Source organism: Lissotriton helveticus, chromosome 4_1 (genome assembly GCF_964261635.1).
Source record: "Lissotriton helveticus chromosome 4_1, aLisHel1.1, whole genome shotgun sequence".
NCBI lineage: Eukaryota > Metazoa > Chordata > Amphibia > Caudata > Salamandridae > Lissotriton > Lissotriton helveticus.
In genome coordinates, this window is record NC_136063.1 from 1,402,249,350 (window position 1) to 1,402,273,067 (window position 23,718).

General features: G+C 51.0%; 1 protein-coding gene across 2 annotated transcripts in view; it reads right to left on the reverse strand.

Moving 5' to 3' along the window:
* Window positions 1–23,439, reverse strand: part of LOC144829128 (tyrosyl-DNA phosphodiesterase 2-like) — a 239,853-nt gene extending 216,414 nt beyond the window's left edge. The window contains exon 1 of one of the 2 annotated variants that reach the window (XM_078687949.1): window positions 23,242–23,439. The gene's annotated coding sequence lies outside the window, so the exon portion shown is untranslated. The remainder of the gene's footprint in view (window positions 1–23,241) is intronic. The other variant, XM_078687946.1, reaches the window with a different exon arrangement.
* Window positions 23,440–23,718: the final 279 nt, after the last annotated feature.

The following is a 23,718-nucleotide window of genomic DNA, read 5'->3' on the forward strand; positions in this document are numbered from 1 at the left end:
TAACAAGGAGTGTCGCCATGGGAGGTTACAAAATGAGGCAAGGCGGTATTAAGGAGGGACTACTAAACCGTTTGACCAATGAACAACCACAATTCAAAATTTGCAAACATACGTGACAAGAATTTTCAATTCTATTAAGGACAAGGAGGCAAGGATTATGCTATTTCTCATTTCTTTAATGAAATGCTCAGCAGACAATATAAAACCAAAAACTACATTTCCCATGAACACTAGGGAATAACCATAGAGTATGCAGTATATAAGGGCACAACACTAGTCCTTCTTCCTCTTTCTTTGTTGAGAAAACAGTTCAAGTTCAAAAGGCAATCCAACGTAGAACAAAAGGAACAAGACCAAACACGCCGCAGAAATCCAAAGGAACTGGACGCAGGTAGTAGAAGAACATAGAGACAGATGAGACCGGCAAACTCTACTTCTGGTCGGAACCTGAAAAGAGACATATAGCCGTAATACCCAAAAAGTGCAAATAATGAATGCAAAATTGGGGGGGGGGGGGGGGGTAAAACAAGAGAAGAGACAATTGTGCAACATCATCAATACATATTACAGCAAATAACAATGCAAATCAAAAACAATGGGTGGGATAATCCTCGCCTCCTTGTCCTTAATAGAATTGAAAATTCTTGTCATGTATGTTTGCAAATTTGGAATTCTATGTCAGGACAGGAGGCTCCGATTATGCTTGTTTAAAGCTGTTGCACCACCACAGAAGCAATATGATCAATGGGTTTATAATAAAATGTTTTAAAAACTGAATCAGATGACCAATCCGCTGCTTTCATAATGTCAAAAAGAGTGACACCCAAGGAGAAAGCTTTAGAAGCCATCGCCCCACGTGCAGAATGTGCAGCAAACACAGATACATCAATGCCCGCTTCCGTCATGAGCCATCTCACCCAGCGTGCCAAAGTAGCCAGAGTCACAGGGCGAAAAGGTTTTTGCAAAGCAATCAACAATTGGCCCTGCATATCTGAACGTAAAGAAGCAGTACTTCCTTCATAATCCTTGAGGCACTGCACAACGCAAAGGTTGGGATGAGCGGGAAAAGAGGGATACGTAATCACCTCAGTATTAGATTTGGTACGCCTGGAAAGACGAAATGTAACGCCTTCCGGCGTAAAACAGCAACCCGCAAGATCCAACGCACGGACATCAGACACCCGTTTACAAGAGACAAGACACAACAACATGGTCAACTTTGCAGACAACTGCTTACGGGATAAGAGCGGATTCGAAGGCCATGCCTCAAGAACCGCAAAACGATGGAAACATCCCATAAAGAGACATACTTAGGAGTTGGCGGTTTCGAAAGACGAATACCCTTAAGTAATTTGGAAATGAAAGGGTGTTCACCAGCAGGCTTTCCATCAATCTGGAGATGACCAGCCGAGATGGCGGAGCGAAAATTGTTGACTGTCCTATAAGCTAGACCTGAAGAGGCTAGGGACGCCAGAAAGTTAATTATCAAAGAGACATCTGCTGAAACGGGATCAACTTCCCGTTGAACACACCAATCACACCAGCGCTTCCAAGCACCCTTGTATCGTTTGTGAGTATTGGGAGACCAGGCCTCACTAATGAACTTGGAAGCGTCGCTAGAAATGCCTGGGATCATCCAGCGGTCCCCGAGATCCGCCACGCCAGCAACTGGAGGGATCCGGACAGAATCAGGGGATGCGGACCTTCTAGAGGATCCAGCAAGAGATTCCACTTCTGGGGAAGAAGGAGGGGAGTCTCGCAACACATTTCCAGGAGAACCGGGAACCACGCTTGAGCCCTCCAGAACGCAGTAATCAGAATCAGATCCGCTTGAAACCGTGTGGTGTAAGCTAGAACTCTGTGGATCATCATGAATGGGGGAAACGCATAGCATAGAGTCGAGGGCCAAGCTTGGAGAAAGGCATCCGTGGCTAGGGCCAGCGGATCCGGTCTCCAACTGTAAAACAGCGGAAGCTGTGTGTTGAGGCGAGAGGCAAACAGGTCTATTTGTCTATTTGACACTGGCCCCAACGCCGAAGAAGAGAGCGGAACACGTGAGGGTGAAGCCTCCAGTCGCTGAAGTCCCGTAGATGCCTTGAATGCCAACCCGCAATTTGATTGTGGCGACCCGGAAGATATTCTGCAATAACAGTGATCTTCCGCTGCAGGCAAGAATGCCAAAAGTCCTTGGCGATCTCCGCAAGCACTTTGGACCAAGTCCCGCCCAGTTTGTTGACATACCGGACTGCAGACACGTTGTCCATCCGGAGAAGAATGCAGCAGTTGGACTGATGGGGAGTAAAGCACTTGATCGCAAAAGAACCCACCAGGAGTTCCAGACAGTTTATGTGGAGAGAGAACTCCCGAGGAGACCAACGACCCCCCGTCGAGACTGGGCCGCAGTGGGCTCCCCAACCCCAGCGACTGGCATCGGATTCGATCACCAGTTCCGGCGATGCACCGAAGAGAGCTCGACCATTCCAGGCCTCCATGTGGTCTAGCCACCATTGCATCTCCCACCTCACCTCCTCCGACAGAGGAATCTGATCTGAGTACCTGAGGCCTTTGCGGAGATGTTGGATTTTTAGACGCTGCATCGCTCGGTAATGCAGCGGTCCCGGGAAGATTGCCTGAATGGAAGATGCCATCAGACCTACTACACGTGCCAACGATCTCAATGACACAGTCTGTCTGGAAAGAACAGATGTCAACTCCCTCTTGATGTAACGAATTTTTTGAGCGGGTAAGAGAAGCTGACAGGCAACTGAATCTATCCTGAAACCCAGAAAATCTATCGATTGCGTCGGAGTCAAAACCGATTTCGGAACGTTGATCAGAAAACCGAGAGATTGCAAAAGATCGATGGACCACTCCAGATGAGTCAGGAGCCTGAGCGGACAATTTGCCATGAGGAGAATATCGTCCAAATAAATAATCAGACGTATACCTCGAGCGCGGAGATGTTCCACAACCGGCCTCAGAAGTTTCGTGAAGCACCACGGTGCGGACGAAAGGCCGAACGGGAGAACCTGATACTCGTACCAAACCCCCTTCCATTGAAACTGGAGGAACCGCCGATGAGGCTTGAAGATCGGAATCGACAGATACGCGTCCTTGAGATCCAGACAGACCATCCAGTCTCCTTCGCGAAGGAGATCCCGCAAGAGATGGATGCCCTCCATCTTGAAGTGCCGGTACACAACCCCTCCGTTGAAGTCTTTCAGGTTGAGAACCAGGCGAGACCCGCCTCCTTTCTTCTCGACCAGAAAGACTGAGCTGGCAAAACCCTTCGGATGACGTGCGGTTGGAAGAATCGCCCCCTTTTTCAGTAGAACGTTGATTTCCTCTGAAAGGCAAGCTTGTTCTTTCAGGGAAAAACTTAAAAGAGGGGGAGGACGGGTCTGATGCAGAGGGTGATAGAACTCTATCTTGAACCCTTGAACGGTTTCTAGCACCCATGCATCGCTGGAGATCAAGCGCCAGTTGTTAAGGAAAAACTGTACTCTGCCCCCCAAAATCACATCGCAAGCATGATGTCCTGGTAATGACCCTGCTGTCCTCCGGAACGGCCTTTTCCATATTGTCCTTTCCTCTTGCGGGAGAGATAGAAATTCGCTCTGGTGGAGAATCCGGAGTCGTGTCCCCCACCACGGTGGGACTGTTGGTTTGACCCTCGGCCGAACGAGCGTCCACGATTTCGTGCGGCCTTGGCAAAAACCGGACGCATAGCCCGGCGCAAGGAAGCCTGCGCTTTGTCGATGCCACTGAAGGTGGAGACAAATTTTGTAAGCTCCTTCAAGAAAGGTTGCCCAAACAAAAGACCTTGCGCTTCCGGACCCGACTCAGAGGTCGATAACTCTGCCAGTTTCAGGTCCAATTTCAACAGAATTGACCGACGCCGCTCAGAAGAAACTGCACAATTGGCGTTACTCAATTGACAGACAGCCCTTTGTGCCCGTTCTATCAGTTCATCAGGATCCACAAGAGCTGAGGCCTCCTTTGCTTGAAATCCCAGATCCAGAATCTTGGTCAGAGGACCAAGCATATCAAGTAATTTGTCTTGGCAAGACCTCCAAGACCCTTTTTCGGGTCCTTTGCATACTTCTACAAATAGGTCACCATCATGGGATCTATCTCTGGCGTCTCCGCTAAATGATCCGCGAGATCAGGCCTCGGGCATTCAGAACGGACTCTGGCTCTAACAGAAGCATCAAACGGCTGGCGAATGTGGGCCTGAACATAAGCTGCAACTGCAGGTGAGGGCAACCATGAGGAAGAATTCGGATGGACGATATCGGCGGGTTCAAAGTTCAACACCGAGGGACGCTCAGGAGCGTCAACAAAATGTTCCTTGCGGATACGTTTTCTGGGCGGGGGCGAACCATGCTCAGAATCTGAAGTACGAACATCATCAGAATCGTCGGTGTCCTGAGGCGCAGAAGACTTAGAAGCCTCAGCCGCCAAAGTTTTAGCCAGTTTCTGGAAATCAGATTTGTGGGGATTGACAGGAGACTTGGAGGACTTTCTAGACGTAGGCAACCAACCTTGTTGCTGCGCATATTGATTTAAATGACACTTAAGAGGATTAATGGCACGCACGAGTGCCTTATTGACAGACTGCTGGACACCTTTATCCAGCTCTTCTACCAAATTATGTTCTAGCGAATCATCATCCTCATCCCTATAATAATAGTCATCTTCTGCGTCATAATAATCCGCCATGATACACAAGGGTAGCAATTCAGAGCCCACAAGATGACTGTATTAAATTTGGAGTATCAAAGATACAATGCAGGGGGAGTGTGAAAGCCCACAGCAGGCCAAAAGAGCAGGCTCAAACCCGACTCTAAATTAAATAAAGCGTGGAGGGAGATAAGCCTGCCGAGACTTAAAGCACACTCTAGGCAGAGCCTATGCAAAAGATAACAACTGAAGCAATTTCCTGAACTCCAGCGTCGAACGGGGTCAAAAGTACACAGGCTGTGGGCGTTCAGAAAACGACTGTTAACTCAACCGGCGCTGTGAGGAATCACAGAAGCCGGAAATGTGGCAATGCGCATGCGCGACACCGCCGCCCGTGTAAACACGGCTCGAGAGCGCTCGCGCTCTCTACGCGAGCCGGCAACCCCTTCTCCCGCTCCACAACAATAGCAGGGCAACACACCGGCGCCCAGGCACAGGGAGGTGAACGCACGCTCCCAATTAAACACGCCGCCGAACAGGTGAAAATTGCAAAAAACACAGTTGATGGACAGAATGTAGAACAATGTCATACATTTACCCCAGTACAAGGATCTGGGCCTAAATCCATCATTTTTTTGCACTCCACACCACCCTGGGTTAGACACTGGCTATATGCAAATCAGCTCTGACCCTGTGCCTCATGGGAACAGTCCAGTCCGAACGACCAAGCCATGTCTTTCCCAGACCGGAATCAAGCATCCAAGGACCGGTTTCTGGCTATCTGCCTTCATCAGCCTGGATAGCTTGACTCCAGTGGTGTGGAGAGCCTGGGACTCACGTCTGAGCATACCCAGCCCGCTCGGGGTGAAAATTGCAAAAAACACAGTTGATGGACAGAATGTAGAACAATGTCATACATTCACCCCAGTACAAGGATCTGGGCCTAAATCCATCATTTTTTTGCACTCCACACCACCCTGGGTTAGACACTGGCTATATGCAAATCAGCTCTGACCCTGTGCCTCATGGGAACAGTCCAGTCCGAACTACCAAGCCATGTCTTTCCCAGACCGGAATCAAGCATCCAAGGACCGGTTTCTGGCTATCAGCCTTCATCAGCCTGGATAGCTTGACTCCAGTGGTGTGGAGAGCCTGGGACTCACGTCTGAGCATACCCAGCCCACTCGGGGTGAAAATTGCAATAAGCACAGTTGATGGACAGAATGTAGAACAATGTCATACATTCACCCCAGTACAAGGATCTGGTCCTAAATCCATCATTTTTTTGCACTCCACACCACCCTGGGTTAGACACTGGTGAAAGCACGAAAGAAAGCGGTAACGATGGCAACCGGAGCCGAAGCGCTCCAACAAAGCGCAAGAACAGCGCGCTGAAAAAATTCCAAAGCACCAACTCAAAGTAAGTGACAGTCAATAATTAAGCATGAAAACAGCACATAAGCATTGAAATACAGAGAAAGGCACTTAACTGGCTGCGGAGCAGCAAAGAAAGAGGAAGAAGGACTAGTGTTGTGCCCTTATATACTGCATACTCTATGGTTATTCCCTAGTGTTCATGGGAAATGTAGTTTTTGTTTTTATATTGGCTGCTGAGCATTTCATTAAAGAAATGAGAAATAGCATAATCGGAGCCTCCTGTCCTGACATAGAATTTACAGTGCACAATGATACAAGCCAATGCAAAATGTAGGCAGAGAGCAGGCGGAGCGTCAAGTCCCTACCTCAATACAGCAAGCCTCGCAGAGCAGAGCATGTGCTACCCAGGCTCGACCAAATGAAATGGCAAAAGCAACTTAGAAGTTAAAGCAAGCAGGCCTGCCGCAGGGCACTTGCGGGTTATATTACTGCATTTGTGCCCTATGTCCACATGATCACCAATCAGATGCAAAAAAAAAACATTTTTAGGTCGAGCCTAGCGTTGCAGCACTTGTGCTGCTCGCTGTGCGAGGCATGCTGTAGTAGGGTATGTTTTAGAAGTAGAATGTAAGCCCCGCCCATATTTTTCATTGGCTGGTGGCATTGTCTTTGGTAAACGCTGGCTTCCAATTCAATGTGAGGCTTTTTAGTCCCTCCTTGTTACCGCCCTGTCGTCTTTCGTAACCGCCCATCAGGAATGGATCTTGTACTTGTGGCGTTACACAGTCTCCATAAATCGGTAAGCACTCTTTTTTAATTATTTGCAGCGCGGTCCTCTTTAACTTTGAGGACCGCGCTTGTTTATTTAATTAATTTGTGCGTGATTTGCCCGCGAGCCGCTTTCACTTTGTGGCCACACTTGTTGAGTTCTGATTTGTTGTCACGCGCGGAGCGCAGTGCTTCTGCTTCTCAAGCTCTCTCTGAGGGTCTTTGGAGCCCCGGTCACAAGTTGAGCAAGAGACGCAAGCATTGGGCAGCTGTAGCGCTGACCCCGTGAGTCTGACTGGCATGGAACTGCTTGTTTTGTTTTTGATGGGGTGGGCTGTTCCGACTCTCATTTCCATTTACACATAGGCCATTACGCTCCCTCCTCTTCCATTTGCCTCTCTTTTCTTCTTGTGACGTGTACACGAATGCGCCCCTTTCCTCTCTCTGCCAAACAGTCTCTCTAACCTGGTGATCAGAGCCTTTCTAATCGCTGGCGGTTCATTTATGTTGGACAGGCCACATGAAGGGCTCGCTCCCTCCCCGCAGGACAGGGCCCGGGCCACCGTCAGCACCATTGCCCGGCCCAGCCGCCATCTTGGACACGGCACCACGCGGCCGCGCGGCCTCAGCCCGACCCCAACCCTGGGCCTGGCCAGGCCCCGACATCCCGGCACCACCCTCCACCCAGGAGGTGAACGGCCCACTTGGCAGGTCAATGGGAGTACGAAGTGTCGATGGCTCTCCCCCGCCAGGTGCCGAGCACCCCCAGCCTCCTCGGGCGCTGGCTCCGCCCCCCTGCTGGGTGTCTGGACTCCCTCATACCGGACCTCCCGACCTCCAAGAGCGAGGGTCCGGACATCAAAGGGCGCCAGACCTATAACTGGGGCGGCCCCAGGACAGGAAGGCAGTTGTATCCTGGAGTCGAGAGACACCGCGACGAACTCATCCTTGACGGACTGTTGGCGCTGCCACAGCCCTGCCTTGTGAACTATTGTCCTGCCTGCTGGCGCTGCCGCGGCCCTCTGTAACCTTCATCCTCGTGGGACCTGCTGGCGCTGCCGCGGCCCGTTGTAACCTTCATCCTCGTGGGACCTGCTGGCGCTGCCGCGGCCCGTTGTAACCTTCATCCTCGTTGGGACCTGCTGGCGCTGCCGCGGCCCGTTGCAACCTGCATCCTCGTGGGACCTGCTGGCGCTGCCGCGGCCCGTTGTAACCTCCATCCTCGTTGGGACCTGCTGGCGCTGCCGCGGCCCGTTGCAACCTGCATTCTCGTGGGACCTGCTGGCGCTGCCGCGACCCGTTGTAACCTTCATCCTCGTTGGGACCTGCTGGCGCTGCCGCGGCCCGTTGCCACCTACGACCTCTTCGGGACCTGCCGGCGCTGCCGCGGTCTGACCCATCCGAACACCGAGCTCGAGGATTGTGAGCTATCACCGTTACACACCCGTACCCGTGGGTACCAAGACTGTCCCGCTACCCCCTTCCCTTACTAGAGACTAGAATTGAGAGGATCATCGTGTCCTGATCGCCTTGTATCGTACCACTCTACTACCCGAAGTGCCTATAAAAGGTGTTACCCTAATCTTTGTGTGGTGTCCATCTGTGGGGGGGAAGTTACCTGTCTGTGCGATCACTGTGCTCGGCCGGCCCTCCCGGTCCCCGTCTAACATTGGTGGCTAGCGGCGCGATCCGAACCAACGCGTACCGTACAGACAGTAACTCACCCTACGACTAAAACCACAATGACGACCAAAGAGAGCGGATCGGCGGAGAAGTTCCAGATGGAAAAGCTGGAAGAATACAACCACCGAGAGCTCAAACAATTTTGCATGGACTTAGGCATTGCTACCACCGGGCTAAGCACAAAAGAAGACTTCAAAAACGCCCTAGAGGCCTGGACAGAGACAAATACCGCAACCCCCCGGGACCCCGTAGCCCCGGAAGTCAACACCACCCGGACGGAGGAACGGAGAACAGGCCCCTCCCATGAAGAGATCCAAGAGCGGGAAAAAAATAGATTACACGAGTTAGACTTGGCACGACTCAGATTAGACGGAGAATTGAAACTGGCGGAACAAAAAATAAACTTAGAACACTTACGGCTCAGAGAAGAGCGAGAGGAAAAACAGAGACAGAGAGACCTCGAAGAAAAAAGACTGGCATACGAGCACGAGTGCAAACTAGCGGAGATAGAAATACGCAAACTGAACAAAAACCTAGGGGTGCCCGAGCAACCGCACTCCCCGGGTCCTACCGAGCAGAAGGTCCACATCCCCAAGGATGTGGTCCGAGAATATCACCGGAACGACGACATACAGCAGTGGTTCAAGGCCTATGAGATTGCCATGACCGCCCACCGGGTCGCTCGAAGTGACTGGGGAGCCGGTCTATGGGGGAGATTCGTCAACGAGGGTCGTGATGCCCTGCTGCAGCTTCCGGACCATCAAATGACGTCCTATGACCACATGAAGGCCGCCCTCCTCAGTCGATATGGACTTACACCCGAAATGTACCGCCAGAGGTTCCGCAACTGCACCCGGATCCCAGGTACGACGTGGTTGGAATACGTGAACTATTTCAGCCGAGCCTTCGAGGGGTGGATCAAGGGTAACAACGTAACTACTTACGAACAACTCTTCAATCTCATTGTGTGGGAGCACCTCTCCAACAACTGCTTTGTCGAGCTCAGGCAGCACCTCCTCGACAGTAAATTGACTGAACCCCGGCAGCTCGCCACCGAGGCTGACCGGTGGGAGAGCACCCGAGTGGCCCGGAGTGGGCCGAATGAGCAGAACAGAACCAACCAAGGTCACCATCGTCCCCGAGGAGGAGGAGGAGGCCCGGGCCGGGGCAGAGACGCCGCCCCGGCCGCAACCACTAACGCCACCCCGGCCCCAGCAGGCCGGGGAAACCCCCCGATGCGCCCGGGGTTCCGAGCTAACGTGACGTGTCATCGATGCCAGCGAGTCGGCCACTATGCCAGTGACCCGACCTGCCCGAAGAACCAGGCCCCCGGGCCCCGCCAGATGGCGGCCGCCGCCCTGGGAGAAGAACAAGTCTCCGAAGACACGGAGACCTATGAGTCGGAGCAGTTCGAGTGGGAACCCGCCGCCATGACCCTGGCATGCCTAGGAGGAAGAGACATGGTCCCGCGGACTCCCCTGCCCGCCAACACTCGGAAGTACAGCCAATGGGTGAGCATCAATGGGCGCAAGGCCGAGGCCCTGCGTGACACCGGGGCCAGTGTGACGGCCGTCCGCTGTCACCTGGTGACCCCAGAACAAATCCTACCAAACGTACTTTGCCCCGTCCGATCGGCAGATAACTCGGAGAGCCTGTGTCGGATGGCCTGCGTCCCCTTCGAATGGGGAGGAGTGTCCGGCATGCTGAAAGTAACTGTCCGTGACGATGCCCCCGTAGACTGCCTCCTGGGGAACGATCTCGAGAGCTCCCCGTGGGCCGCTGTGGAAAGAAGAGAGCATCTGGGGATGTTGGGTCTCCCGGACTGGGCGTGCGTAACCACCCGGTCCATGGCCACCCGCACCATCCCTAGACCAGAAGAACCAGAATGGGCAGCACCTCCGCCCTCGATCACTCCAGAAGAAGACTTCCTCCAGACCGACCACCCGGACCCCACCCCAGAGGGGTCCACACAGCCCCCCGAGCTTCCCGACCTGGCTCAGTGGCGTCAAGAAGGGGGGCCCACCCAGGAACAATTCCGGCAGGAGCAAAAGACCTGCCCCTCCCTCGAGGGATTGCGACAGCAAGAGCTCGCCCAGAGCCAAGGAGACACCACCGGGGCCCACTGGGTTTATTGGGACAATGATCTCTTGTACAGCGAACAGAAAATCGCAGAACTGGGGGCCGGGCGAGTGCTGGTGGTGCCCCTCCACTTCAGAGACTTCCTGTTGAACCTAGCCCATGATGTCCCCCTGGCCGGGCACCTGGGCCAAGACAAGACCTACCACCGCCTGGTGACTCACTTTTTTTGGCCCAAAATGAGAAATGACGTATCCAACCATTGCCGGTCCTGCCCGACCTGCCAGGCCAGTGGGAAGAGCGGCCGCAAACTCAAGGCACCCCTACAACCATTCCCCGTGGTGACCACCCCGTTCGAAAGGGTGGGAATAGACATTGTGGGGCCCCTGGACCCCCGAACAGCACAGGGACATCGCTTCATCCTGGTCCTGGTGGATCACGCTACCCGCTATCCTGAGGCGGTCCCCCTTCGTACGATATGAGCCCCAGTAGTGGGTCGAGCCTTGATGGGGATCTTCTCTCGAGTGGGCTTCCCCCGGGAAGTCGTCAGCGACAGGGGTACGAACTTTATTTCAAAGTATATGAAATCCCTCTGGCAGCAGTGCGGAGTCACTTACCGATTCACCACCCCCTATCACCCCCAGGGGAACGGACTGGTCGAGCGGTTCAACCGCACCCTCAAGGGGATGATCATGGGGCTGGAAGAACCCCTACGCCGCCAGTGGGACGTGCTACTACCGTGCCTCCTCTTCGCCTACCGAGAAGTCCCTCGGCTTCAGCCCCTTCGAACTCCTGTACGGACACCCCGTTCGCGGGCCTCTCAGCCTAGTGAAGGAGGAATGGGAAATGGCCCCCCTAAAGACCCCTCCGGACGTCTACAAATACCTCCTGACCCTCCGTAATCAGACCCGGAAATTCAGGGAGATCGCTAAAGCCAATCTGGAGGCCAGTCAAGAGGACATGAAGAAGTGGTACGACCAACATGCCTCCTCCATCGAGTTTGAACCGGGTCAGCAGGTATGGGTGATGTCCCCCATCGAACCATGTGCCTTGCAGGACAAATGGACGGGGCCCTTCAAGGTGATCGAGCGCAGGAGCCCCGTCACCTATCTCATCGACCTGGAGTCCCCCCGGAACCCCTTCCGGGTCCTCCACGCCAACCGACTCAAACCCCACTTCGTGCGCTCAGAGCTCAGCCTGCTGATGGCTACCGACAGTGGCGCAGAAGGAGACTCCGAGCCCCTCCCTGACCTACTGAGGACCCGGGAAAGAGATGGTTCGGTGGACGGGGTCCGACTCTCTGAGGCCCTGACCCCAGAGCAGCGTCAAGATTGCCGGGCCCTCCTGCTGCCGTTCGCAAACCTGTTCTCTCTCGCACCCGGAGTCACCTCCTGGTGTCTGCACGACGTGGACACGGGGGACAGTCCTCCTGTTCGACACCGGGCGTACCGAGTACCGGATCGGGTACGTACATGCATCCAAGAAGAAGTCTCCAAGATGCTCGCCCTCGGAGTCATCGAACCTTCGGACAGTCCCTGGGCCAGCCCGGTCGTCCTGGTCCCCAAGGCCGCGGCCCCGGGCACCACCCCTGAACTCCGGTTCTGCATTGACTATCGGGGTCTGAACGCGGTCACCCGAACCGACGCTCACCCTATCCCCCGAGCAGATGAACTAGTCGACCGCATGGGGGCAGCCCGCTACCTAAGCATCTTCGACCTGACAGCGGGCTACTGGCAGATCGGCCTCACCCCCAGAGCCCAAGAACGTTCCGCTTTCTCCACCCCGGATGGGCACTACCATTTCAGAGTGATGCCCTTCGGCATGAAGAACGCTCCAGCCACTTTTCAAAGACTGGTGAACCAGGTATTGGCAGGCCTCGAAGAATTCAGCGCCGCCTACCAGGACGACATCGCGGTATACAGCCGCCACTGGAAGGATCACCTCCACCACCTCAGAGAGGTCCTGCAGGCCCTCCAACAGGCCGGCCTCACCATAAAGGCCAGCAAGTGCCAAATCGGCCAGGGGTCCGTGGCCTACCTCGGACACCAAGTGGGGAGCGGTCTGGTGGCCCCCCTCCAACTCAAGGTAGCTGCCATTCAGTCCTGGCAACCCCCCGAGACACAAACCGAGGTCCGAGCCTTCCTGGGGCTCACCGGATACTACCGGCGGTTTGTAAGGGACTATGGCAGCATTGTGGGGCCCCTCACGGAGCTCACGTCTAAGAACCACCCAAAAAGAGTCAACTGGACTCCCGACTGTCAAGCAGCCTTCGAGACGCTGAAGGCCGCCATGTGCACCGCTCCTGTGCTCCAGGCCCCCGACTACAGCCGCGAGTTCATCGTGCAGACCGATGCCTCCGACCAGGGTATTGGGGCCGTCCTCTCCCAACTGAACCCCGAGGGAGTGGACCAACCAGTGGCCTTCATCAGCAGACGCCTACTGCCCCGAGAACAGCGCTGGAGCACCATTGAGCGAGAGGCCTTCGCGGTGGTATGGGCCCTCAAGAAGCTCCGGCCGTACCTCTTCGGAACCCATTTCCGGGTACAGACGGACCATCGGCCCCTGCAATGGCTCATGCAGATGCGGGGGGAGAACCCCAAACTATTGCGATGGTCCATCTCCCTGCAGGGGATGGACTTCACTGTGGAACATCGCCCTGGCCAAGACCACGCCAACGCGGATGGCCTGTCCCGCTTTTTCCGCCTCGACGAGGAAAGTCCCCAAGAAGATGGGTGACTCTCCCCGCCTTCAGCTGGGGGGGACGCATGTTGGACAGGCCACATGAAGGGCTCGCTCCCTCCCCGCAGGACAGGGCCCGGGCCACCGTCAGCACCATTGCCCGGCCCAGCCGCCATCTTGGACACGGCACCACGCGGCCGCGCGGCCTCAGCCCGACCCCAACCCTGGGCCTGGCCAGGCCCCGACATCCCGGCACCACCCTCCACCCAGGAGGTGAACGGCCCACTTGGCAGGTCAATGGGAGTACGAAGTGTCGATGGCTCTCCCCCGCCAGGTGCCGAGCACCCCCAGCCTCCTCGGGCGCTGGCTCCGCCCCCCTGCTGGGTGTCTGGACTCCCTCATCCCGGACCTCCCGACCTCCAAGAGCGAGGGTCCGGACATCAAAGGGCGCCAGACCTATAACTGGGGCGGCCCCAGGACAGGAAGGCAGTTGTATCCTGGAGTCGAGAGACACCGCGACGAACTCATCCTTGACGGACTGTTGGCGCTGCCACAGCCCTGCCTTGTGAACTATTGTCCTGCCTGCTGGCGCTGCCGCGGCCCTCTGTAACCTTCATCCTCGTGGGACCTGCTGGCGCTGCCGCGGCCCGTTGTAACCTTCATCCTCGTGGGACCTGCTGGCGCTGCCGCGGCCCGTTGTAACCTTCATCCTCGTTGGGACCTGCTGGCGCTGCCGCGGCCCGTTGCAACCTGCATCCTCGTGGGACCTGCTGGCGCTGCCGCGGCCCGTTGTAACCTCCATCCTCGTTGGGACCTGCTGGCGCTGCCGCGGCCCGTTGCAACCTGCATTCTCGTGGGACCTGCTGGCGCTGCCGCGACCCGTTGTAACCTTCATCCTCGTTGGGACCTGCTGGCGCTGCCGCGGCCCGTTGCCACCTACGACCTCTTCGGGACCTGCCGGCGCTGCCGCGGTCTGACCCATCCGAACACCGAGCTCGAGGATTGTGAGCTATCACCGTTACACACCCGTACCCGTGGGTACCAAGACTGTCCCGCTACCCCCTTCCCTTACTAGAGACTAGAATTGAGAGGATCATCGTGTCCTGATCGCCTTGTATCGTACCACTCTACTACCCGAAGTGCCTATAAAAGGTGTTACCCTAATCTTTGTGTGGTGTCCATCTGTGGGGGGGAAGTTACCTGTCTGTGCGATCACTGTGCTCGGCCGGCCCTCCCGGTCCCCGTCTAACAATTTACAAAGAAATAATGGATTTTTTTTAACGGAGACAAGACGAGTTGTCCTGGATAACACAATGTAGTCAAGCGGGGAGGCAGGTACTTTATCCCCCTCTTCCTACTGTGCTCAGAAGTGCAGGTACTCTACCGTTAAAATGAAAGAAGGGCAGATGATCGGTACTTCAGTGCCATGCCCTTTAAAGTACTGGGTCAAATATTTTAAACTCTTACGTGCTCAGGTTAAACGAACGACCGCCCCACATGGACCTATGATTCGCCTAGTATCCCCTATAGTCCCGAGCTGCATAACTTACTCCAACCACCCAAATTAATTCTAGCTGCAATCTTAACATGAACAAATATTTATGTAGTGCGGTCATGGGCTTGATGCTTTATAGCCCCACCAGCAGCAGGTATTAATGTTATCTAAATGCAGTGGTGCACTGTTTATCAACCTTTAAAAGGTTAAAGGTGAGTGGACTGCTGAAAATGTAACATGTAGTCACCACTGAGAGGCCTTACCGGCTCATGAAATGGGAGCCATACAGAAATTTTAATTGAAATTCAAGTGAAGAAGGCACCATTCGTCAAAGGCATGTTTTGAAAATGCGCGCAATCAATCATGAGATTTAAAATAAAATAGCAGTGCCTTGTGCCTTATGAAGCTGAACAGGGCATAAAAAGGTATACTAAAGTTAGAATCCGGGAGCAGCGGCCTGTGTCCTCCGTGTTTCTGAAGTCGAGAGAGCGTAATATTGTATCGGACAATATTTGCACATTGCATTTACTGTGCTGTGCAACGGCACGCGGCTGTCAGCACAAGCGCTATACACGCACTTTAATGTTTACTTAGAACAGCAGTGTAGCAATGGTTCATGTTCTCTAATGCAAGTAAACAAAATGTGCCCCGCCCGTATTCAGTTTGGGTGCTAAAGACAACCATACTAGGGGCCAACAGTGTCGTTTATATCAGGTGTCACCGGTGCCACTGCACCGGATGCACTGTTTATGGCAGAATTTAGGAGGCAGTGTCATTGCTAGGGTGCCAGAGGCCCTAATGCAGGCAATAAAAATTGAAACCCGCTCCTAGTTTGGCATTAAAAACACCCCAAACGTGTATGTTTTGCAAGATGTCACTTTATTTATCTTATGCAACTAACAACCATTGACAAACGCAATATTTCTGAATTGTTGTAAATGTAATATTACTTGCTGTATTATATGTCTGGTTGTAATGACAAAGTAGACTATACTAGTCGGGCGGCACACTAAGTTGAGCATAGATTTTCAGTTTATGTGCTTTTAAGCCACGCCCTTTAATACATCGGCCAAGCCCATTTGAGAGACCCCCCCACCCCAGTTTTTTCATCCCACTTAAAAACCCTGGTATTATGTATTTTGTAGGTGGACTTCCTGCATTGAAAAGAGAATAACGCCCTTTAACTCAACCCGGTGGCACTGTGAATCATTCATGGGCACAAGGCTTAGGCATTGAGGCTTGTCTGAGGTCAGGAAGCCATGAAACACGAGGACTATTGCATCTGTCACTAGAGGTGCATTATAATAAAGTGAAATTGGGTGAGTATCAAAATGAAGAAGCAACTCCTGGATGTAAGGGGTTGGTTCAGCAAAACCACCCAGGACTTTAAGTGGGATGAAAAAACTGGGGAGAGGTCTCTCATGTTGGCATGGCCAATGTAAATAAGGGTGTGGCTTAACTCGTTGGCTGTGGGTGTTATTCTCCTGCTGTGCTGGGGGCGCGCACAGCACCCCGGTGCTCATGACGAGCTCAAACACCCGTTTCCTTAGATCGCTCAGCACATCAGGGGAATTATCCCCGCGTGTGAGCGTTCTAACGGCCATGACAAGATCAGCTCGTCATGAGCACACGAGCACCGTGGCTCACGACGAGCTGAGCTCGTTATGAGCATGGGAGGGGTTAAAAGTATATAAGCTGAAAATCGAGCTCCTAGTGTGCTTCCCCCACCATCTGTACAATGTCTTTTCTTTCCCACTTCATAGCATCTCATAGCTTCTGCCGTCTGCCCCTCCCTCCTCCCAAAATCTTCTATACCTCCTTCCCTCCTTTCTACTTTTCATTCTTATTTTTTACCATCGTCCTGCTCTACTTTCTATTTCGTCTTTCTTGTTCCACCTCTCGCCTGTTCTTCCCCTTTCCTCACTTCTTTACCATTCACAAAGTCCGTCCATCTTCACTTCTTATTTCCCTGCCGCTTCCTTTCCTCACCCTCTTGTCTTCTCCAGTCTTTCCTCTCTGTGCAGCATTCAGCTCTTCTTCACCTTTCATTTACTCCTTCCTCTTCCTACAGTATCTCCCTTCCCCTTTCTCATCCTTCAGTCTTCTCCCCTAGCTTGTCTCCCCTTTCTCTCTCCCCCCTCCCTTCCTCCTCTTCCCATTCGTCTGTTCTTGACCTCTTCTCTTTTTCTTTGTCCGCCTGTCTATTTTTCTATTGCTCAATTTCCTATCTTTTCTTGTCCTTTGTCCCCCTTCATTCCCGTTTATATCCCGCCTGCTTCCTTTTCTCCCCTTCAGTATACATCCTTCCCTTTACTTTCTTCATTCCTCTCACCCTTCCTCCATCATTCTCCCCATTTACTCCCTTCTCTCCCTTCTTTACTTTTCCTTCAACCCAACGAAATCCACATGATATCATGCGGGTATTTTGGGGGGCTTGTGGACACTATTCAGATATGCCTTCCCATCCACTCATCCATTAAAGCATCATCCTTACCCTCCCCTGCCCCCCTTGTATTTACGTCTTTTGGATTCACATCTTTGTGTAACACTTTTAAGTCCAGCCTTGATAAAGGAGGGGCCTAAGTCCCAAATTACTTCAAGCCTTGGAGGTCCACTTATAGCACCCCCAACAAACACGCAGATGCCCTAAACATTTATATTTAAAACTCGTCACCTCTAAGGAGGCGGACGCAGAGCAGGAGAGGACTATTAACATGGGCCAGCCTCCAAGTCAATCATTAGAAAACAAGCAATAACAGAGCCAAGAGTTCTGGCTTTAATGTGCTAAAGTATGTGACCAGCAATTCTATATGATTTTTTTGCCATATTACAGTCAGACCTATTGGATTTACCACTGCTTGTTTATCTGTGTATGGAGGGCTCCTGCTGGAAAGTACTAATTCGAACTAAAATATTTACAAAAGTGAGAAAACAAATGCTAAACAAATTGCTACCGTTGAATACTTGGGTATTACCCTATCTGGGAAAATGGCATGGAAAGATCACATTACAAAGCAAACCTCCAACATAGACAGACTAATGGGGTGCTGATTAGGGAACATGGAGCCCCCCCCAAACTAAGCCTATAGCCGCCCCCTTGCAGATTTATGACCAGAAGGTAGTGAGTTCGGCCCTCTATGTGGCCGAACTCTGGGGATTCGAAAACACTGATAGCCTACTTACCACAGTAAATAAATATTTAAAATTTTTATGTTCACTCCAGCAGAGTACACCTCTTTATCCACTGAGGTTAGATATGGATAGACGCTCTATTGTGGATAAAGCTAAGTTGCGCCCCTACTATATATTTCAAAAAACACAGTTGATGGACAGAATGTAGAACAATGTCAGACATTCACCCCAGTACAAGGATCTGGGCCTTAATCCATCGTTTTTTTGCACTCCACACCACCCTGGGTCAGACACTGGCTATATGCAAATCAGCTCTGACCCTGTGCCTCATGGGAACAGTCCAGTCCGAACTACCAAGCCATGTCTTTCCCAGACCGGAATCAAGCATCCAAGGACCAGTTTCTGGCTATCTGCCTTCATCAGCCTGGATAGCTTGACTCCAGTGGTGTGGAGAGCCTGGGACTCACGTCTGAGCATACCCAGCCCGCTCGGGGTGAAAATTGCTGGACAGGAAACTTTGCATCCAGTTTAGATTAGGCTCACTCCCCATGAATTCCTTTACAGCAGCTTGGCGACAGCCTCGGTCTATTACGCAGCATTGTACGGGCAGCCCCACAATGACTGAATCAATTGCCCATATTATCTTTGCTTGTCCTCTCTATAATTCCCCAAGACACCAGTGGTTAACTCCTATTAGTAGGTTATTAGGAACTCGTTACCATCAGGATGCGAGCCGCATCTTAAAATCAGATTGTAGGCCTCTTATAGCATGTGGAGTTGCAAATTTCCTTGGAAAGATGTGGATTATCAGAAGGTTTGCATGCACAACAAGATAGATTGCTTCACACAACTTTTCCTTAAAATTGTAATTCCATGTACTATAATAGCTATACAATGTTATATTTGTAAAACGATTTATTGCTGCTATTTTTGGGTTTTGCAATGTTATATTTGTAAAACGATGGATTGCTGCTATTTTTGGGTTTCCCTTTTTTAATATGGTCAATGTTTTAAAAATATTTTTAGATTTTATCTTTTTTAGCAAACAATGTTATTACTTTTATACTAACAGTGACAATATAATAACCTCTTAGCAGATGTGCATTATCTAATGATGTTCTTTTGTTTAATATTGGATCATTGTATTGTAAGCACTCACACTTTAATGGTCGTAATGACCGCATAAGGTAATAATGATGATGACAGTCAGACCTATTGGATTTGCCAATGCTTGTTTATCAGTGTGTGGAGTGCTCCTGCTGGAAAAGTGCTAATTCGAACTAAAATATTTACAAAAGTGAGAAAACAAATGCTAAACAAATGTCTTTCTTTATACAATGCATATATGGCAAAGAATTTAATGTGTGACGATTTAGTCCACTTTTAAAATGTACAATAGTCCATAGTGCAGTGCAATGCAGCACTTCATAGGTGGCGTGATAATACACCAAACAGCCCCTAGCACCAGAGGAGAGAGAAATAGTTGCTCCTCTGGGCGGAGCCATAGTACACTGTATGTATATTTATAGAGTTGCTAATAATAGGTCTAGGCCCAGGCCTCGTGTACATCACGCAGGACAACAGACCCTCACATTAAAGAACCACATTTTGTCATTTGTTTACATTACGATTTTTTGCATGGTTTATGTAGCAGGTTTATCGATGTCTCGGCTCATATTCCACCTTGTAAGGCCAAACCATTCCTGAGCCTCAGTCCCCTATTAATCCAATGGATGGCCCCCTATTTAGCGGAAACATCTGTGTCCTGTGATTAAATGTGAGATATTCTGTGTTTTCGGGAGGTGTGTCAATGTTACCCTAATGTGCTCCATTAATCAATAAAAATGTGTGTGAAAGCGCAGCAAAGACTTTCTTAACAGTTGCAGAAATGCAAAGAAAATAAGCATTTACAACGAAATAGGTCTCGTATTTGCGAGAGTTTGAGCTATTGGCATTGTAAATGACAGATAGTCAGTTACTGCCAGCCTTGTTTCTCGTTGGCAACAACTACAAGTACAAAGTGCATGTTTACGCACCACTTGCAGGTTCTCAAAACACGCAAATAAAAGGCATTGTCATTTACAATGCCAATAGCTCAAACTTTGGCAAATGCGAGACCTATTCCATTGCAAATGCTTGTTGCAATGGTATTTGTTGATTTTTGCCAAATCTGCAGCCTAGAAGAAGGTGCTTTGCAGTCACCCAGTGTCCCATGAAAACGTGGTCTTTGCACTTTCAAAGGAAATAGGTTGGAGCAGTTCCCCCGCTGTGACAGGCGACAGGCATTACACAAGCAGAGCCAGTAATGGCAGCACAACGGCATGCACACAGCATTGACATCTGCCTTCTGTTTTGGACGGAGAAGTCTGCTTGAGTCCACTCAGGGCAGACACGTAATGTCAGACTGGAGCCAGACATTTTGTTTAACTCCTTCCATGCTGATGACGAGCTCAGCTCGTCATCAGCGTTACCTGCCGTACGCTGATGACGAGCTGAGGTCGTCATGTAACGCGGTAATTTAAAAAATGCTGCACACAGCGGGAAAAGCCGCCGCACGCATGCGGTTAAGTAAGTAAGGGCCAGATGTAGGTAATTCTAATTTACCGATTCATAAATACCGAATTTTACCGATTCGGTATTTATGAATCGGTAAATTAGAAGGTGGGAGATGTAGGTAAAATTTATTTTTCAATTACCGATTCGGTAACAGTCGGTATTTACCGATTCGCTAAATACCGAATCGGTATTGCCCATTGATTCCTATGGGCCTTGAAGCCCATAGGAATCAATGGGCAATACCGATTCGGTTTTTACCGAATCGGTAAATACTGAATTCTGCAAGGGTGCAGGGGGTGTCACTTTGACACCCTCTAGCACCCCGAATACAGGCACCTGTGCCATGTGGCACACATGCATGCCCTAAGGGCATGTCTGTATGTCACATGGCACAGGTGTGCATGCACAGGTGTGCATGCACAGATGTGCATGCACACCTGAATTCGGTATTTTACCACCCAATAGGATTGGGTGGTAAAATACCGACTCTTAAGGGCCTGTGGCACTCTTAGGAGTGTCACCTACATGTGTATTTACCAAATCAGTAAAATTACCGATTCGGTATTTTACAGAATCTGTAAATTTACCGATTCTGTAAAATGATGGCCCCTACATGCCGAATCCTAAATACCGGTCGGTAACGGCCGAAATCGGCCGTTACCGACCGGTATTTGCTCTCCTACATCTGGCCCCTACATCTCAATCACCAAATACCGGTCGGTAACGGCCGAAATCGTCCGTTACCGACCGATATTTGGTGACCTACATCTGGCCCTTAGTGAGCTGTCTGCTTCTATTCCCATATAGCTTAATTTGATAAGACAGGCACAGACCACATAGGGCTGGGTTTGATTGCAATTGGGAGTAACCCTGGGCGTAGTTTGCGTAGTAGCGCTACGCATACCTGCGCAAAGTGCACTTTGCACTACGCAGGTTATGCGTAGCTACGCGAACTGCGTAGAGCGATAGGGAAATGCTGTTCGCACTGATTGCCGGATGCTTTGCGCACTGTGCAATCATTACAAACGGCATCCTGCACAGTGCAAGCGGTCGTTTTCTGCCGCTCGAGTAGGTTTGTACTCGAGCTGCAGCTTCCTCAACGCGGACTGGTAGTTTCTCATCGCGAGCGGTCGCGAGCATATGCGACCACTCGCAATGAGAAGCCTGACCTCGCCGCATTGAGAATCTCGCCGGGAGGTTTATTTTCCACGCTTGCGATCGGCAACATGATGTTGCTGATTGTGAAGGAGGAAAAAGTCTCGCTGGGATGTTGATTTTGCCTGCGTTCGCCAACTTGACGTTGAGGACCGCGAGCAAGCAAAAAAAGCCCGCTACGCGTTTTTGCACTGTGCTACGTGCAATTCGCGTAGTGTGTAGTAGCGCAAACTATGCACGCTCCGCGAGCTTAGCGTAGTACTACGCTCAGGGTTAATTGGGAGTAGAAAGCCATGGGCCTTGATCGACTAGGAAAAAGTAAAGCAGCAATTTACCTTTCTTTGCACTGTCAAGAGGGGAAAAGACATTCATTCACTTCTAGGGCTGGACTGCCAAGTTTCCACTTGCTATGCGTGGCTCTGAGTCCCTCCTTGCGCTTTAAGCAGCAACACTATTCATCACGGGATTTCAAGTTTCATTTGAATCATTTTCAGAATAAAACCTAAAATCCGAACTTGCCGTTGGCCAAAATATGTATGGAACCACATGCCATCTTTACTGAGACCACCTGGTCCTGTTTTTTGTTGTTGTTAGGGGCAGTGTACAAAAGTGTCCCTGAAAAAAATTACAATTTCATCCTAAAATTCACAGCAAAGGTCAAATCAAAGGGAAAAAAATCCTACAATCATTACGATTCTGATTGTAGAGGGGCCTACCAGTACCTTGAAGAGGGCTGTCAAGGTTTTGTCACGCAACTACTTGCGTCTCTCCTTATTTCAGTCCTTCTGTGCTATCCTGCCATAACCTTTGGCACTACAAGGCATGTACTCCATATAGTTATGTTTTGTGTTCTTATTCACCCACATACCACAGCGGGTATCAAGAGTAACAGTCTGAGCTTTTCGTATACACACAGCACCTGGGTTACAGGAAGCGTTTACCATGGGGCAGGGCACCTGAAGGTTTACTCAGGGTATTAAGTGTTCAGGAAATAACCACTTTAGTCATTTTACATCAAATAAATGCAAAAATTCATATAAAAAGTGGAAATCTTAGAATGAGATTTTGGTCTAGCTCTTAAACCATCGATTGTGCAACTCGAAGAGTTGTGTTAAATCCCGGCTTTTTTACTTGCAATCATTGTGTGATCATGGTGAGTAGATTTATCTTGGCCTCACTTTCTTTAGTGACCAAAAATGCAAGCCTTTAAAAAGGAGTGATTCTGACCGTGATGTGATGTAATAGGGGAGTTGTTACTAGGGGTTCTGAAACTGATCTCTCATCGGCCACAGACAAGTACATTGATATCAAAAGCCCTGCAAGAAACGGGCATGCAGTTTTACATATGCACGTTATTATTATACACCCTTACAGATTACACTACCGAGGCCAACGCAACTACAGACAACACGTGGATTATCGGAATTTCTATAAACAAAAAGGGCTCTAAACAGAGAAGGGCGAGCAGATTGAACCATGAAAGGGGAGGAGATGCGGCCTCTGTAGTTACATTATCGACTGTCATCCCAGGGGACCTGATTTCAAGAGCTTCATAAAGGCACATTTGCACACAAAAAAACGCAGAAACGACACGAGTTCAAATGAACAGTTATGGACGAGGAGGCCAGTAACCTCACCTATGTCTCGGCTGCTCCCTGTTGCTTCCACTGGTTTCTGCGGTGTGCTGCAGCTGCCCGGGGTTTCCGTACTCACACCTGCAAAGCTTTATCGTGGTCCCGGGGCCTGAAAGAGCACCCGGCCCTGCCCACACAGCTATATTTCCCTCCACGCCAAGATGCTCAAACAGGGCGAGCAGGGTGTTGGCGGCCTAGTCTAGGGCCTCTTCAAATAACTCCCCCCCTGAAGAACCTTGCCCTTTCCGATTACAGATGTACCGTGGAAAGCCAGCGAATGCGGAGCAAAGGGTGTGGTACCAGATGGCACCTAGTGACAAACAAGCATTTACAATTCAATAAGACTAGCATTTACGCAAGACCTATTGCATCATGGGCGTAGGAAGTGTGGGGGAAGAAGGGGATATATCCCCCTAGATTTTGGAGTGGGGGGACATGGGGGACGAGGGGACAAAATAATTTCCCCTCTCCCTCCTGTGA